A 19,641-nucleotide genomic window follows, 5' to 3' on the forward strand; every position below is an offset into this window, starting at 1 on the left:
CTTTTTTACAGCTGCATAGTATTCCATGGTGTGAATGTCCCACAGCTTTTTATCCACTCATCTACTGATGGGCACTTGGGCTGTTTCCAGATCTTAGCTATTGTAAACTGTGCTGCTATGAACATAGGGCTGCATATATTCTTTCTGATTAGTGTTTCAGGATTCTTAGGATATATTCCTAGAAGTGGGATCACTGGGTCAAAAGGCAGCTCCATTTTTAATCTTTTGAGGAATCTCCATGCTGCTTTCCACAGTGGCTGCCCCAGTCTGCATTCCCACCAGCAGTGCACCAGGGTCCCCTTTCTCCACACCCTCGCCAGCTCATGTCATTTGTTGATAAACCCCATATGCTTGACAGGAGAAAAACTAAAGAGTGAGATTCAGCAATTGGATCAGAGCTATAAATGTCCAATGTGGTCTTCAGTCTCTAAGGGACCAATGAGATTATGCCTGTCCACTCTGACATCAGATAGATCAGGAATTTGATCTTCTGATTTTCACCCTGTACTACCTCTTTAAAATTGTTATGCGCTTTTATTATCATTGAATCATATCTTTCAACTTTCAAGTGAGTGCTACTATGTTGGAATTGGGTCAACAAATTCATATTCATAGTTATTTAAAAACTGGGTCATATCTTCTCTCGGCCTTAATTTTTTTAAAGTTGATAATCCTAGTCATTTTAATCTATCTAGAGTTTTTCCAATAATTTAAAGAATACAGACTTGCTGACAAATACAAAATTGCATTTACAGACTATAAATAGAAGTCATTTCCAAATACTTCTATCTAAATTCACTTTGTTTTTAATAAATGGCATGTTTAACTGCAGAAAATCCTTGAAACATATCTCTGGTCTTGGATTTTCCCCATAGCTATTAATAGAAATCTTATAATGAGACTCCCTTTAGGTGGTCACCAGACTATTGATTAAATTAGATAATTTAAGTGCTTGCTTGGGGGTTGGGACTGGGTGAAAAGTGAACAAGCTGGATATAACTGGTGACAATTGATAAAAACTATAGTTACTCCTAGCTTCATTAAAATTCTCTCTTCGGCTCAACAGACCCTCTCACACTTGCTGAGGACAACTGATGGGATTTCTAACTCATGGCTACAGAGAACATACCAGCTTTCCAGAGAAAGTAAGGCACTGGAGAGAGCACTTACTTCCGCTGGTATGCTCCAAACCATGCTAGCAAGATTGTCGGGCAAAATTAGAGCCAGGATCTTCCCTTCCCCTGTCAATTAGTGGGAGGAACAACTATAAAGTAAGCAAGTGAGTGTGTGTGTGTGTGCTCGTGTGTAAATTCTTCTGTTTTGCAAAGGTACAACCTGACAAAAAAGAATCTAAAGCAGATCTATAACCAGCACTATGACCCAAATAATAGCTTTTAGTTATATAAAAAATAAGAAGTAAAACAGTGGAAGCTGACTTATAAAAACTGATTTCTGTTAGGAGTAGTATACAGAGAAATGTTTCGTGTTGAAAGAAAGAAGTAAAAGGTGTGTGAAGTTGAAACTATTTTTGTGGAATTGAATTTTGTAGAACTTTTCATCACGCATAGATGTATGTGGGAATGGAGGTTGTAAGAAGTTGTTGCAGTTATTAAAATGTATAATTTTTTTTATTCAAACATACTTTGTCTTTGCTGCAACCTTATGAAGAATTTTATAGTCTTGTAGCATACTCATGAGTGATGAAAACATTTCACTTAAATCCAAAATAAAAGCTTTTATTTAGTGGAAGCATTAAACCCTGCTGGACAACTGAATGTTACAAAGGTCTTTTTTAGCCTGTGGCAGTGGAATAGGAAGTCTTTAGAAGGACTGAAATTGTCACTATGGACCGAAGAGATGTCTCTTTTATTCAACCCTAGGGGTCAATTTCAGTCATCTTGGGAGAGTTGAAGGACTTTTTTACTCTTTACAGAAAAGACTAGGGGGGAGCAGGATGAGGCAAGAAATCTTGAATACCAAGAATTAACTTCACGTAATAGGATTAGAGCCTTTTAACTATAAAGGTCAATAGGCCAAATTTCAGTTACTTCAATGAAAACCAACTATAATAAAACACAGCAAAATGTAGTTTTTCTGGTATTCTATCAACTAGAAATTTCTATTAATGGGTTCTTCTACATAGATCATTGAAAATTGGTTAGTTTCACTAGTGACTCTGAGACCCTGAAACATCCTGGAAACTTTCCCAAATTATCAAAGAAAGGTAGAACGACTTCAGTATCATTTGAATGTCAAACACATTTCGCAGTATTCAAACGCTTTTAAAATTGAGGATCCAAGTGTGGCACAAAAGTATAGTACTATACTTTTGACTAATGAGAAATATAATTTTAAAGTCAGACTTAATGTAAAAGTTCCTTTCAGCATTTAATATAGACTTAATGAGCATCTACAATATGAAGGAAAGCGCACTAGGTTATGTAAAAGCTACAAACAGAGCTGGGCAAGACCCTTCAGGCCTTCACAATCTGATGGGGCAGAAAGATATGCATGCAGGTAACTACAACAAAAAAGATTTTTAAATAAATATATTAAAATATGTGCAAAGCACCGCTGTAGAATCTCAGAAATAAATTATAAAGAACATTTTTACACATCACTGGTCAACATACACAGTAGTAGTGATGTAATACTCCATATGAAGAACACTGGCTCACCCACCCAAGTGGTTCAGTTTTGCTCTGACTTGCAGGCTAATAAAACCCTTAGATTTATAATTTAACATCTGATGTTTGACAATTGCTGACCCCCTGAAAGGAAGAACCAGATGTTTTAATAAGGGGATATTTGTGACAAATCATATCCAATTTATTTCCAGGGCTGATTTTCTGATTGGTTGTCTACACTGGTATTCTCTTTCTCTGTGAACCACTGAACCCTCCCAAAGCTTTAAACTGCATAGAAGAGACTAGTATTGCCATTTGAGGGAAGGACAGTCTTCAGTCATTGGCTCACAGTACCCGTGTGCCCCTTTTAGAATGTTATTACAAGCACTCAAGGAGCACCTCTTAGATAACTCTATATACCCAGCATCTGACATATCATACTTTGCTTAGCTGAATTTTTCATGAGTTCTTGATTTTTCTATACCTTAGGTGAATAATTGCAAATGTATAAAGGTTTGAGTTGGTCTGGAAAATTTTAACAACTGATCTATACCTAATTTTCTAATTTTAGCTTTTAATTAAAATGTACTTGTTTTGTCACCTGTGACCTTTTCCCCAAGAAAAAGCTTCATTGGCTATTAGGATTTTCTTGCTAGTCTGGTTCATGGAAAGAAAGTTCCCATTCTATTGCCACTGGATGTGTTATACATGATTTCTTTATGGGGCCAGTTGAAAACAGTGATGGATATTATGCCTAAGATATTTTTGCTACGATATTATGCTCACCTGTAGGCTGGTTATTCTCTGTTGTCCCTCAGGTCCAACCTCTGTCTTTTCCTGACCCACTTTATATCCCCAAGAGTCTGACCACTGTGAATGAAATGAATCTCTGGGGCACCTTTGCTGGACGGCTTCAGGTTGGGTTTGGCCAATGGGGGTCATCAGCAGGTCAAAGTTGGGAGAAGAAAGAAAATAAGGTGGGGCATTGATTCTTTGCTTTATCCCTGCTTTAGGCTCTGGTTCTGGCAGTAGCTGCATCTCCACATCTGTTGGCAGCATCTCTTCCTTGATTCCAGTTGTCACCGGGCTCTGTTTCCCTTACCCCTTCATCCCTAAAGGTGATAATTGCTTCCCACTGTTGTTAGTCTCTGGCTGCCTCGTTGTATCTAATTTCCCCCCTTAACTCTGTGTTAAAATCTCTTAATTATATTTACTACTGGAATCCTGACTGATAAAATCTCTTTAATGAGTGTTATCATTCCCAGGAAGAAAATACTAGGCTCTTATAAGAATTTTCTTCTTTACAAAACAGAAGAAAACTTTGACATGATTGCCTAGTATTCAAATGCAAGTTATTGGGATAAGTAAGGGTCACAGCGAACCTCCAGGATACTCTGGGAGTTAGAAACAGTCATACTTGCTCTCTTGGAATTTTAATATAGACTCTGTTCTAGTTTTGCTGCATTGAGTCTCGCCTAGGCCTTTAAATCCACACCGATGCCAGAGAAGAGAGAATTACACAGGGAGGTAATCATGTCATTCCTCTGCTCAAAACTGCCCATCATTTCCAATATCTACGAGGTGCTTCAGGACCTGCTTGCTACCTACATAGCCAGCATTACCCCAGACACTTCCCTTGTCCCACGCAGTGGGACCACTTGGGGCCTTCTAAGTGCTCTATACTCTCCAATGCCTCTACAACTAGAATGCTCATCTTATTTGTCTGGCTACCTAATTCCCTGAGATGTTTACCCTGACTTTCTCAAAACAGATTTAAGGGTTCCCTTTCCTATGCTTTCACAGTTTCTTGTAGTGTCTTCCATTATAATACTTATTTTGGGTTACTGAAATTGTTGGTTCATTTGTGTGTCCCTCCACAATACTGTAAGTTGCTTGAGGTGCTCTACATGTTTTTGTCATTGCACTTTCATTTTAAGCAATGTCTGGCACATCACTGAAATCTGATCAATTGGTGGTTCTCTATCTTGGCTACACGTTAGAATCACCTAGGGAGAATCTTTAAAAAACATCTTGATGCCCAGGCCTTATCCTACCCAATTGAATTAAAATCCACAAGGGAGGAAGCCTACATCAGTATCTTCTAAATTCCCCAAGTGATTCTAATGTGTAGCTAAGGTTGAGAACTGTGATAAATAGTTGTTGAATGAATCAATAAGTGTTAAAGGCAATTTAGAATGAATAAAGGAATGCAGTAGAATGTTAATAGTAATTTTCTCTGGTTAATGGGGTAATATGCTAGCTTTGCATTCTTTGTACTTTTCTATATTTTCAAGATCTCCTTCAGGGAATATATACATCTCATTACTAGAAAAATAAAATTATTGTTAAGTGACTTTTATCTATTAGCACTATTAAAACTAAATGTTTCATAAATCATGGTATTTGGGGATTAAACCAAAGATTTTACTTATAAACCTTAGGCACATCACCTGATGTGTGTGTGTCTGTGTGTTCAAGAGGTTAAAGGGACAAGTTCTTTCAGTCAGTGACCTGGTATTGCTCCATTCACTATATTTACCGTTCAGTTCCATTGATTCTTTACAAAAGAAACTTATTCCAGAGTTGAGGAGACAGCTATTAAATCATGGACACAATTTCACTGCTTTCACATTTCACAAATGAGAGATGGTAAACATATGTCCTTTGCTAGGCAAGACTGCAGGATTTGGGCAAAAGTACTCACATGCTAAAATAGGAGAGAAAAACATTGTGATGATAGTGACAAAGCTTCATCAGCATTTAGACTATAAATAACTACAAATATCAACTTTTTTCTAAGCTGAGGAGGAAGGTAGACATTGTAAGAGGTGCTGAGGGAAGGCTGCTGCGCCTTTATGTGATGCGGACGGCTAGTGATGTGCTCTAGAGCCTAGGAACAGTCACTGCCCAGCTTCTGGAGGAGCGGTATGGATTGGCTCAGAAAGCCCACTCCTTGGGTACAGGCTTTCTTAAATCTGCCTGCATTAGGAAGTCTGCAGTGTTCTAGCCCCTTTTTTATTGGGATCAGCTTAGAGGTATGGTAGTACTGGCGATGATGTATTTTGTAAACCAATTTCTCTGAGTTCCAGTCATGGATTGTTTAGTTAGAAGGGAAGCCTCGCCTAATCCTTTCATTTTATATGAAGAGGCCATGGCCCTGAGAAAGGGAGCCAACATCCTGAGGTTACCCAGTAAGTTTGTGGCAGTACTCTGGATGGCAAAGTGCCAGACCAGGCTGTCCTGACAACACCAACATTCTTCCCAGGCAGGCAGTGATGCCACTGGGGGTCACATGCCCTCTGGGATGCGATGGTCCTCTGTCACTCAGCGGACTGTGTAAGGAAGGAAGACATCCGCTGAGGTTCCATCTGTTCCTTCTCTGGGGTGGGGATTTACTTAACAGTAACTCCTTCCCAATTTTGAATTTTACAAATTTTAATTTAAGTATATAATTTTCCACGGGGTACTATCTTAGAGCTAGAATAAAACCAAGGGCCAAAGCCACTGGTGAGAGCAGGTGGAAGGTTTTCTTTCGCTTCGATACTTGTGGCATGCATATGCTCTGTTCCATTATTGCAGAAGCAAACAAAATGAATTACACAGGTGTTTAAACTTTCTTAATCTCAAGTGTTTAAGAATTCTCACCACTTTGGCCAGATAACCTATTATAGAATCAATGTCTACATACTATATTGAAAGAAACAATGTTCTATATCGCTAAGAAATGTATAGAATGCCTAATGCTATATCTAGAACAGATTAGATACCCCCTGCAAAACCTCAGGTAATCGTAGTTGCTTTTTTCATATAATCTTTATAATTGATCAGAACTAGACAAATCAAAATTTTTCTCTCTCCATCTCCCCTTATTATCTTTCTCAAAGGTTTGAACTGCTTTATGGGTGAAAGTACATATTTACTCAAATAAAACTCTTTAGTGATTCAAAAACCGAAATGATGAACTTGATTGTGAAACCGGCTAACTAAAAAGAGTGATATTTTTAATAATTTGAACCAAGAATCTTGATTACTGTAACTAACAGTAAAACTGGCTGGACTTCAAGGGTGGAAACTAACTAGAAAGTGTTTTCATGTATTCAGAATATTTTCATGACAATGGTTTTAAGGGAAATGATGTGTGTATGGGTCTTCATTAAAGCACACAAAAGCTATCAAGTGCTAAAAAATCACGAGAGGTCATTACATGAACAAGATACTTCTTTTTATAGAGATAAAACAGCCGGGGGCCAATCTACTCCTTTGTCTGTTATATGTGTGCCAATCCTGATGGTCATGTGGGCTAGTCAGGACAGGAGGGGTTGGTTAGAGAAATCCTAATCATCAGGGCCTTTCAAACAGGACTTAGATTAAGTTGTCAAGAAGAAAAGGTCTGGTTTTGATACCTACATGTCTTCAGGTTCTGAATTTTGGATTCAGTGATATGAAGTGTGGAAGATACAAAAAGTGAGTAAGAACAAGCCCCTGACCCTAAGTTGTTTATATTTTAGGAGGAAAGGTAAGTCATGACCATGTCATCAATACATCCTGCTTAACTAGCTTAGTTACAAAATAAGGTAACATTTCTTTTCAATGTCTAACTAATAACTATCTGTGTTCATTAACTTCTGAGACAGTGAGACATTGAGTAAATGATAAAAGGTTTGTGATTTGGTTATTATTTATCTGATACTATAACTGACTATCTATGGCTAGGTTTTCTAAAACAGGATGAATTGAATTTAAATGTTTATCCTGTATCTTCCAATACACAGGCTGGGGCCAAAAAGGTTTACAATTGTTCATATGGAAATTAATACAATGATTAATGAATAATAATACAAGAATAAACTCTTGTATTTTACCTACTCACAACTATAAACCTACTTTTGCCCCATCCTATCTTGTACAAAAGCAAGGGCCATAAAATACTTAAGGGGATATTTTCTTAAATCAAAAAGAACCAGACCAGGATGGACTGTAAACAACCTAAATGCCCATCAATGGATGAATAGATAAAAATAATGTGGTGCGCACACACAATGGAATATTATTCAACCATGAGAAAGGAGGAAATCCTGCCGTTTGTGATGGACCTTGAGCACATTATACTAAGCGAGATAAGTCAGAGAAAGACAAACTGCATGATATCACTTATATGTGGAATTTAAAATAGTCAAACTTGTAAAAAAAAAGGAGAGAGAGAGTAAAATGGTGATTACCAGGGAGTGGCGGATGGGGGAATATGACTTGTGTTGCTTAAAGGGGCAAACTTTCAATGAATAGTAAATAAGCCATAGTGATCTAATGCACAGTGTGATCAATACAGACAACAGCTATGTAATGTGATAAATATTGCTACAATAGCAATCAGATTGCAATATAGAAATAGATCAAAGTAGCCCACTGTACATTTTAAATTTACACAACGTTTTATGTCAAATATATTCAATAAAAAAATAAAAAGAATCAGAAAAGTTACTCACGTGGAGCTCAAAAATGGAGAAAATAAAACTCTCAGTGTATAACCTCTTCAACAAAACCAAATAAGGAAAAGGCAGCCTTTTTATTGTCTGAAAATATAATCTCAATTCTATTGTACGACTTTATCTTTTCCCTTAAGTTTTAGAATTCTTCCCAGCAACTGCTCCTTTCCAAAGGTTTTTACATCTTCCTGTGTTATGGTCAATGTTTTATTCTGTTTAAGGCAGCTTATTTGTTAACAGTCTATGTGATCTTAATTGAATTTTGAACCTATTTTAAAAAAACCAAAGGTTACTGGATGAAATAAAGCTTTTTGTCACTTGACTGTGCCCTTTCAGGATTTCATTAGCATAGTGAGACAATACAAACTATAAATAAGCAGAGAAAACAATTAAAACAAGGGAAAAGACCGAGGAAGTTATTTTTACCTAGACAAATCTGAATTTGCAACTAGGCAAAATGCACCTAATTGTCTTATAGAGTTTTATTCAGTTTCAAACTCTATATTCTTCACAATGAATTTCAGTGAACAAAATATTTCTCTTTCCCCCAGATTCATCAAGATACAATTGACATACAGCATTGTGTAAGTTTAAGGTGAACAACATGTTGTTTTGATACCTTTATAGGCTGGAAAATGATTATCACTGTAGCATTAGCTAACACCTTCATCACTTCATATCATTGCCATTTCTTTTTTCTGTGAGAACATTTAAGATTTATTCTCTTAGCAACTTTCAAGTATATAATACAGGGTTATTAGCTACAAAATATTTCTTGAGAAGTATTATGACATAAAGTAACCCCCAACTTCTAATCTCACACTGTTCATTAGTTATAAATGCCATACAAATTGGTATTATAATCATGAACAAAGAAATGAGGTATTTACTAATTTTGACTTTTCAATGACAGTTTTTCTACAGTAAGCAAAACATGTCATTTTCCCCTCAACACTTTCAAATTAACCAGAACATAATTGTATGTTAATAAAGTACAAAATATGCACATGGTGGATAATTTCCCCCACTCTTTAGATAAAGGTTAGATGCCATAATAAAAATTAGCTTTGCCCCAGCCCATTTGGCTCAGTGGTTAGAAGGTCGGCCCGTGGACTGAAGGGTCCTGGGTTCAATTTTGGTCAAGGGCACGTACCTCGGTTGCAAGCTTGATCCCTCGTCTGGTGAGGGCGAGTGCCAGAGGCAACCAATCAGTGTGTCTCTCATATTGATGTCTCCCTCCCTCCCTCTCTCTCTCTTTCTCTGTTTCTCTCTCCAAAAAGCAATGGAAAAAATATCCTTGGGTGAAGGTGAAAAAAAAAAATAGCTTTAATGAAACAAACTTTTAAAAATTTTTTATTTTTTATAGTTTTTAAATTGATTTTTTAGAGAGAGAGGAGGGGAGAGAGAGAGAGAGAAACATCAATGTGAGAATGCAGCACTGATCAGCTGGCTCCTGCCCACCCATTACGGGGGATCGAGCCTGCAGCCTGGGTATGTGCCCTGACTGGGAATCAAACCAGCAACCTCCTGGTGCATGGGGTGATGGCCAACCAACTGAGCCACACTGGCTAGGGCCAATGAAACAAACTTTAAATGGGCAGTTACACACGTAAATAAAATAAACCACTGAATTAATTGCAGTGCTTAGTTTTGCATCTTAACTATTACAGGGATGTACTAAATGTTTGCTAAATTGAATGGAGTGCTATCACTGCAGAGAAAACATTTTATTCTAAGTCATCTTATTAAGCCCTTTGATCAATTCAATATAACCTAGCTATCATTGGCAATGTCCAGAAATAGTAATTGTTTTTTATAGACTCTAAGCAAATAAGGTCTTCTTTATGTATGCCTGAATATGAACTAAATTGAAAGTAAATACATTTAAGAGCTCCGAAGAACTACTGAATATATAAGAGCTTGAAGAACTTTAGAAGAAGGAGGAATTTGCCGCCCACAAATGTTAGTGCTTGATTTATGGGGAAGGTTTGCAAATACTTCAACACTATCATGATTTTACATTCAGGCATTTTCTTGGATCAGATTTCTTATATGTGAATTATTGCAAATTTTTCTTAGGTGTATAATCGTTAAACAGAGAAGTAATCTGCTGTCAGTGTATTTGATTTTGTTCATATTAATATATTTACTCAAATTTACATTGATCTAAGTTTACTATTACTTTAGGTTATTTGGGAAAGACTAATGAACTCTCAGCACTATGCTCGACTTTGAAAAGTAGCTGATGCAATCCGTAGCACACCTACCCTCACACTGTAATGATGGGCTATGGGAGAAATACACTTGACCCCTGGCTACAATTCCTCATTCTTAGCATGAGGACAGAAAATCTTGCTTCTCTTATTTGAGTTTATGCATTGTATTTAATGACAAAAGGCAAAAAGACTTCATTTTGCCTTTTTATCTCCATTACATCTGCTTTGCCTTGATTTCCATCAGGTATATATGTATGGTGCTATAAAGGTCTATCAAAGGATGTCTTCTCTTTTGAGAACCATTTGGATGATTACACAGATTCTGACCCAGGCTGTGAGTAACCTGCACCAGGAGCAAATGAGTGGATTATTGCAGTAGACAATAAAGATATCTGATTTCTATTACTATGGTATTTTAAAAATATAATAAATAGTACCTTAGTTGAAGGGAAGTGCAGCAAAAAATCCCTTTAGAAAACTACAGCAGATTCATTCAAACAATTCTTGTTCTTTTGTGAAAAGGACAAGTTTGAGGTTAATGTGACATTATCTATGTAATACTGCAAAACCTTTTGGCCTTGAAAGGTATGTCGACATGCTGCCAGCTTTGGGTTACCTTAGTAACCATTAGAATAAGGCCTTGTGAGTATTTAGTGACCAAGGAAAGTGTGAAGCCATTTAGATGTCCTAAGTGGAACCAAAATATGTTCTTCATTGCATTAAATCAGTAAGTGTTCTTTCCTTTCCTCATTTCTGAGTTTTTAAAATAGTTAAATTTAAAAAGTTTTGAAAATAATTTGGTTAAAAAATAGGAGGAAAAATACCAGGAAACCCAAGACAAATAATTGTGCTTTAGACATAAATGGCAGCTTGTATGAAATCCTCACTTTAAATTCACCTGAAAATAAATAGTAAGTAACACAGAGGAAGTGATATGAAACACTAGAGGCCATTCTTGATTACATTTTTGAATTTAGACAAATTTGTTGGTTTAAAACAGCCAAGATATTTTCACCTTGGTACAATTGGACACTTCAAATATAATTTACTGATATTCTTGTGTAAATTATCAGGCTGAATAGAATATGAACAATTGTTAGTGACTGGGAATTTATCCAGTTCAATCCCTCCCTTCCCCAGCTCCTGAGGAAATAAGCAGGATAAGAAAACACACTGCTTGACTGCCAGTGCTTCTCCCCCTACCACGCTGCCTTTCCAACATCACCATGAAGGGAATCAGATCTGCTCACTCACTTATGCCAATCAGCAGAGTGACTCTTTTTTTGTCCTTTTACCACAGAATACTTGTTTTTCTAGCATGGCCCTAGCAAAACAAGAGAAACTAGGCTTTTTTAAAAAACAGCCTAAGTTGGAATATAATTTACACACCATAAAGTTCACCCATTTTAAATATACAATTAAACAGCTTTTAGTATATTTGCAGAGCTGTGCCACTATCATTACAACATGATTTTAGAATATTTCCATTTCCCTCAAAAGAATCCCTGTAATATTAGCAGTCACACTCCATTCCCATCCCCCATGCCAGATAAACACTAATCTATTTTCTGTTTATACAGATTTGCGTATTCCGGACTTTTCATATAAATGGAATCATACAATACGTGGCCTTTTGTGACTGGCTTCTTTCATATGCTCAATATTATTATTATTATTATTATTATTATTATATCTTTATTGAGAGAGGAAAAGAGAGGGGGGGAGAGAGAGATAGAAACATCAATGATAAGAGAGTCATTGATCGGCGGCCTAGCCCGCAACCTGGGCATGTGCCCTGACCAGGAATCAAACCCCGATCCCCTGGATCCTAGGTCGATGCTCAACTGCTGAGCCACACCCGGCCGGGCTCAATATTATTTATCATCACATTTTTGTGTATTTAGCCATTTTTACAGCTTCTTTGGAGAAATGTCTGTTCACATCCATTGCACATTTTTTATTGAGTTACTTGTCCTTTTATTGAATTTTAAGAGTTGTTCAAGTATTCTGGATAAAGTCTCTTATTAGATATATGGTTTACAAATATTTTCTCTTAGTTTGTAGGGTGTCTTTTCACTTTCTTGATGGTGTCTTTTGAGGTGCAAAATTTTATGGAAGAGATTATAGGCCTTTCATCTAATAAACTGACCATGGTATTCAGTTTCCATGGAAATTTTGTGCCTTAGTTATATACTGATGCTTAACAAATGACCACAAATTTAGCATCTTAAAGCAACAAATTTATTATCTCATAGTTTTCATGGGTCAGGAATTCTGCACATTTTAGATGGGGTCCTCTGTTCAGGGTCTCAAAAGACTGGAATCAAGATGTTGGCCAGCTGTGTCCCTACACGGAAGGCTGACTAGGGAAAGACTGCCTCTCAATCTTCCTCAAATAATCGTTGGAAACATTCATTTCCTTGTTGCTATGCGACTGTGATTGCTGTTTTCTTCCTTACTGTCAAGCAGGGATGGCCTCAACTTCTAGAGGCCACTCTCAGATCCTTACGATGTGGCCTCCTCCACAGGCCAATTTACAACATGACCATTTGCTCCTTCAAGGCCAGGAGAAGTAAGCAGGATAAGAAAATGCACTTTGAATCTCTCTGACTTTAGGGAGGGCCAGATCTCTTCTACATACTCACCTGATTAGATCAGGCGTACCCAGGATAATCTTTTTTTGATTAACCCAAAGTCAACTGATTATTGACCTGACCATGGGAGTTATATCCCATTAGAGTCACAGATTCTACCCACAATCAAGGAATATATAGGTCTATACACCTTGGGGCGGGAATATTGAGGGACATTTTAGGATTCTGCCTACCACATTTTGAAAAGGTAACTTCTACTCTATTTTTTTCTATGGAGAGATTTATTCAGGAAGCATTTTAGTTATTTCATTTGTGGTTTTCACTTCTATTTAGAGGAAAAAATATAAATATAAAAACATGGAGTTTTTACATCAGAATTGTTATACTCACCTGATTTTGTGTTAGAGAAAACAAAAGGTCAAGAGTAAACAGGTAAATGAAAAATTTTAAAAATAGACCATGTTTCAAAGAATTATACTACAGTGGGACCTCAGTTTCTGAACGTGATCCGTTCTGGGAGACCGTTCGAACTCTGAAACGTTCGGAAACCGAGGGATCCACAGCCGACAGCTGGGCCTCAGGATCTTGCCCTCAGCCGAAGCCACGGGGCATGTTCGACTTCCGAGGCGTGTTTGAAAACCGAAGCACTGCCTTCCGGGTTTACAGCGCTCGTAATTCAAAATGCTCATCCACGGAGACATTCGAAAACCGAAGTGCCACTGTATATGAATATTACCAAGGCTAAAGTTACTGAAATAGTAGTGTACTCATGAAATGTCCTTATTTGAAAATCCATTTTAAAGGTAAAATACTTTTATTTTCTCCCAGTTTTATTGAGGACAAAATACTTTTCATTTAATTTTTCAAATATTTCTGTTAAAATCAAACTTCTCCCACTCCTGCCCCTTTCTCATGCCCACTAAGTAAGCAAGGAATGGAATAGTTTGCTTATATGGTCTCAAAATAACTAAGAGAATAATTAAGAGAGCAAATATTAGTGAAAACAATAATCTTGGATAATGCATAATACTATTTCTATTATTGCTAGTGTGTTATTTATTTTACTATTTTTTTTCTTTTTCTTTTTGTTTCTCTACTATTTCTTTTCCTTTTTAACTCTTCACCTGAGGATATCTTTCCACTGATTTTTTTAGAGAGAGTGGAAGGGAGTGGGGAGGAAGGGAGGAAGAGAGAGAAACATCCATGTGACAGAGACACATCTATTGGTTGCCTCCCACCCGCGCCCTGACCAGGGCAGGGGATCGAGCCTGCAACCGAGGTACGTGCCCTTGACCAGGGAATGGAACCGGTGACCCTTCAGTCCGTGGACCAATGCTGTAACCACTGAGCCAAATGGCTAGGGCTATTGCCAGTTTAGTATGTTATTTTTTATTTCACAATGCTCTGTGGCTTTAAACAACTGAAGCTTCTGATAACTGAATATTCTTGGAAAAACAAAAATCCCTTTGCTGTTTCTTGCTTAAAACAATTTGGTTGATGACACTATATTGTATAACTGAAATTTTCTAGAAGACAATTTAAATTTTCTCACCAAAAAGAAAAACTATGATAAATTTGTGAGGTGATGGAGGTGTTAATTAACTAGATGTAGGGAATCCTATCACAGTGTATATGTATATCAAATCATCACCATGTACACTTTAAATACCTTACAATGGTATTTGTCAATTATACCTCAATAAAGCTGAAATTTTTAAAAAAGCAACTTGGGCTGCAATGTGGGTATAGGAAGATGAGTTACAGCTTGAGTCAAGAAAGAATTTAAGAATTTAATCATGACCGGTGAACTGGTGGGGTTGTCCTACCAGATAAGGGCATGGAAGTAACCTGGGAAAGAACTCCAGTTTGTTCACTATTGTGGCACAGACATATCTGAATGCTTCTGATGAGCATGTGGCATGATCAAAGAAGAGTCTATCTGTAGGGGTTGCTAAACACTTGGAAGAGAACTCATTTGAACGTGCTTGCCTTAGTTTGTGTTTTCCCAGATTCAGTACCTGAGGCAAGGATTCAAGTTCAAGTAGTTTAATTGGGAAGTACAGGTAACATTGGTAAAGAAATAGAGTCAGGGCAGGAAAGATAGCCAATACATTAAACTAACTACCACAGTGGGCACCTGAAGCTGAATTTTTCTGGGAAACAGCGCATAACACACATTCAGAGTTGCTCAAGAGGTAAGGGAGCTGGGAAGTTTATACGCCTATCCCGAGAATCAATGGTTGAGGGCTGCTCCCATGAGGTGTTAATTCCTCAACATTTCTTTACACTTGGGCAGATCCTTAGGCACAGGGATATAGATTTGGGTAGCTGGAAGTCGACAGCAATATAATAAAGTTCCAGGGACACAGACAGGACACTGACAATGTCTGTTATAGGCTTAATCTAGTCTCACGTCCTCAAAGGTAAGAGAAACATTCAGCCTTTTGCTTGAATCCGTTTCTCCAGCCACCTGGATACCTAACATAAGTGCTAAAATGAAAGAACACTATAAGTAAAACATGAGAAAGCTATTTCATTAAACCTCAGTAACATTGGACCAGGACCCTGCTTCAGAATGCAACTTAACAGAGGGGGAGGACTTCCTCTCTCTTCCCCACTCAGAATAGCATGTCCTTGGTAGGGCCTTGTGAGAACCTGGGAGTTAACTTGTTCTTGAGCACATCTTCTCTTGAGATTTTCTAAATATCCTGAAAAAATAGGTCAGCGCTAGAAAATGTTGCTATTGTCAAGGCAATCACATTTCTACAGACTAGTGAGGCCTGGGGAGACTACCTAAGCAATAAAACATTCACAGCAGCCTCATTATTTACTCAATTCTCTCCCATGTCTACTGTGCTCTTTTCGTATCGTGTGGTTCAATTAGAGAGAACCAGGACCATCTCAGTTTTGCTGTTCATTTACCTGCAGTATATTACTTTTACTTCATGCTATATACAAATATGTAATCTCCATGTGCTCCTACTCCTGCCTTTGAAGAGGTTTTTCCAGACCGACATTTGTCCTCTATCCCCATATTTTCCACTGTTAGAAGCTTTCAGTCATAGAGTGCAGCCCTTCTACTGCACTGTCCCTCACAGCAGGCTCTGCCACTCAAGGTCCTTGCTGATTCTCAAGTCCTTGGCATTTACTCTCTAGCTTCCATAGATTCCCACGGCCATCCTCTTTATCTGGGCCATTGTGAAGAACAACCCAGGGGGCTAACCTTTTGAAAACCGATGCCTGTTATTCTGATCTGAGTAAGGTGAACCCAAATTTCAAGGTGATCAGACTTAACTGCTCTCTTTAGGGTGAGGGTATACTGGAAAAAACACACCCATATTTGTTTATCCACAATGAGTCCTTTGTAGAAATTAGACTCAGGTTATTCCTCAGAAAATTAATCTGCCTTGCATGCTTCATTTCATTGAATTTTTACTGAGGCAAGATTTAATCTTTCCGATTTACAGATTAGGAAATTGAGACCACAAGAGGTGAAACTACTCAACCCAGTTTGCCCATCCAGGAAGTAACAGGCCTAAGATGAGAAACCAAGATTGAGACCAAAGCACATATTCTCTGGATTGTTCCACCCCAGTTCTCCCAAATGAAGAGCTAGCCAAATATTTTTAAAGTTTGTTTATTTTCTTGATATAAGTGTACACTGTATTTTAAAGCATTTTACAGTTTACGAGTTGGATATACTATGACCTTAAGTAAAGAAAAAATAATGCGAGAACGATTATGAATGAATTCTTCAGGAGAAATATGTAATAATGGACTGTATAAGGGATAAAGAAAAAAAAGAAAAGAAGGTAAAACTATTTTTACCACTATAAGTAAGAAACAGACCTATAAGGAGTCACATGTTACCTCCGAGATTCTTTGGGTCCGACACATTGCTGGTCAATTGCTATTGAAAGTCAGATCATTTGTTGACGATACCCTTCAGCCCACAAGAAAGATTACATTGACAATGACTGCTTTTGGGACACAGTAAAATTAACTTCTAGGTTATCCCCGTCAAGGACCATTAAGTCCTGAACTATGAGGGACACTGTGAACAAGTCATATTTTAATCTCCCATGAGCACACAGCCGGCAGGTTTCGCCCCCTCTCCTCCCTTCAACAAATCTGACCTTCACTGAAATTTATGTGAAAGTGAAAAGGGAGAAGAAAGCTGTGGCCCTGCCAAATTCTGATGATGTTACTCATTTTAATTACTGGTATTTGGAAATTAAATGGCCTAGAGCTTGTTCGGCAATTTGTTTCAGGAAAAAAATGATTTAAGCAAGCCACAGAGTCCCAGCATCTTTTTACAGCAGGTGTTGAACAAGGCGTTCATTTTTCTTTTTACAGAGTGTCCTTGTGAGCATAATAACAATTAGGAAGCAAGGCCTTCACATGGAAACCTCAGGCTCGTTCTGACATTCTTCCTTCGGCTACTTCATTGATTATAGTTTCCTCAGCCAGCTTTGCAAATGCCTGCACTTGAAAATTTCCTTTAAATAATGTCACACTTTGAAGACTTTTTTTTTTTTTTTGGAGAGGTAGCGATTTTAAAGGATAATATGAAGAGTACTTTAAAGTTAATTTGACTTCTTTGCTTGCCCTCATGTTCTATTCTTTATCTCTGGGTTTAAAATGCCATTAATGCAATAAATTGAGGCTATTTAAAAGAAAATAAGGAGGGGGCTATAAATGAAATTTGATTTGAATACATGTTCCTATCATTGAGATTGGTCATCAGCTATGTGTAATAGGTCACACGAAGATTATACTTTAAAAACAGCTTTTTCAAAAGCTTGGAAAGTTATATGTGAAATCCCCACAAACACCAATTAGTTCCCTCTTTACATTTTAATAAACTTTTCTCATTCACTCTAAAACATTGCTCAATCAAACTTAAAATACTGGGTGGATTTTTGGTTTGTTTGTTTTTTGTTTTTTTGTGTGTGTGTGCTATCCTGTTTGGCTTAAGATCTGCTAATAAACAAAGAAAAGAAATATGAGCATGAGCTAAAGCAGAATCTTTTCTTTTAATACTAGCATATATTTACTCATAGGAATTCTCAAAATAAGATGACAATAGTTTACTTTTGTGCACACAATGTGTGTATATGGCACAGTGTAACTATTAGATATTATACTATAACTCTTATATGCTATATAGTCTTATATAAAATTTTTTTAGAAAGAATGGCCAATGAGGACCAGCCAGGAAAAAGTATGAAAACAATATGGCATCCAATCGGGTGGTAAGGAGATTAGCAGAATTGAATCAGGTGGGAGAGACCCAACACTATAAGAATGGGCATCTCAGCAGCTCCAAGAACAGAGTAGCCTGCCCGGCCGGGCGTGGCTCAGCGGTTGAGCATCGACCTAGGATCCAGGCGATCAGGGTTCGATTCCCGGTCAGGGCACAGGCCCGGGTTGCGGGCTCGATCAATGACTCTCATCATTGATGTTTCTCTCTCTCTCTCCCTCTCCCTTCCTCTCTCTGAAATCAATAAAGATATATTTAAAAAATCTGCCAGATGACAACCAGAGCCTAACTTGGCCAGGATCCCCCACAAAGAGCAGTGCTAGGGGTGCTGAGAATGGGCAGTACAGGAAGACCTGTGACCAGGGGATCACAACAGTTAGGTGTTTCTCTGGATCAGAAAATGTCTTCCGTCACGCTGGAAGGAAAACACTTTCTGACCGTGGGGTACACGTGCAGCCAAGTAAGGACTTGATATCTACATGAATGAGCCTGAGCCAAAGGACAAAAACAGCTGCACTGGGAAAGATGGGATGACATTTGAGGACGTGTGTGAAGTAGACACAAGCACACTCAAGTCAGACCTTCACTCCCTGCTGGATTTTAGCACAGTTTCCCCTATGCTGGTAGATTCATCTCTTCATTCCCAGTCTGAAGGTGCATCAGATTTTGGTAGAGACATGATAAATGTGGCTGAATATGCTGAAGAAATTCATCAGTACCTTAGAGAAGCGGAAATAAGGTCCACGCCCAAGGAGTACTGCATGAGGAAACCACCAGACATCGCAGAGGGCATGCGAAGGATTCTGGTGGACCTGCTGGTTGAGGTCGGAGAAGAATATAAGCTTCAGGCTGAGACTTTCTACCTGGCTGGCAACTTCCTGGACAGGATTGCTTTGGTGCATGTCTGTTTTGAGAGGGAAATTGCAGCTTGTAGGAGCAGCAGCTATTCTTCTGGCTTCGAAATATTAAAAAATACATCCACCTGAGGTAGATGAGTTTGTCTGTAAAACTGATGATACTTATACAAAATGACAACCATTAAGAATGAAACGCCTACTCCTGGAAGTCCTAGCTTTTGATCTGACAGTGCCAGCTACCAGTTTCCCCTTCAGTACTTAAGGAGATAAGGAGTGTGCATCAGAACTGCGAACCTGGCCACGTACGCAGCAGAACTGAGTCTACTTGAAGCTGCCCTGTTCTTGAAATAGCTTCCTGTTGATAGCTGCAGCAGCTTATTGCCTGGCAAACTAGACTGTGAACAGCACTTCTGGCCAGAAACCCTTGCTGCATTTACAGCTATTCGTTAGGGGAAACTGCCTTGCCTGAGTGAGCTTCATAAAGCATGCCTTCACATACCCCATCGACCTCAGCAAGCAATTAGGGAGAAGTATAAGATTTCAAAGCACATGCATGTGTCTCTCATGGAGCCACCTGCAGTTCTTCCTCTAAAATAAGTTT

The 19,641-nt window shown here is 38.0% G+C and overlaps 1 pseudogene; it reads left to right on the plus strand.

Annotated features, from left to right (window-relative positions):
• The first annotated feature begins 13,530 nt into the window (after positions 1-13,530).
• On the plus strand, positions 13,531-19,637 carry LOC107543673 (cyclin-A1 pseudogene; annotated as a pseudogene).
• The last annotated feature ends 4 nt before the right edge of the window (positions 19,638-19,641 follow it).

The sequence above is a fragment of the Miniopterus natalensis genome, chromosome X (assembly GCF_054644295.1).
Source record: "Miniopterus natalensis isolate mMinNat1 chromosome X, mMinNat1.hap1, whole genome shotgun sequence".
NCBI lineage: Eukaryota > Metazoa > Chordata > Mammalia > Chiroptera > Miniopteridae > Miniopterus > Miniopterus natalensis.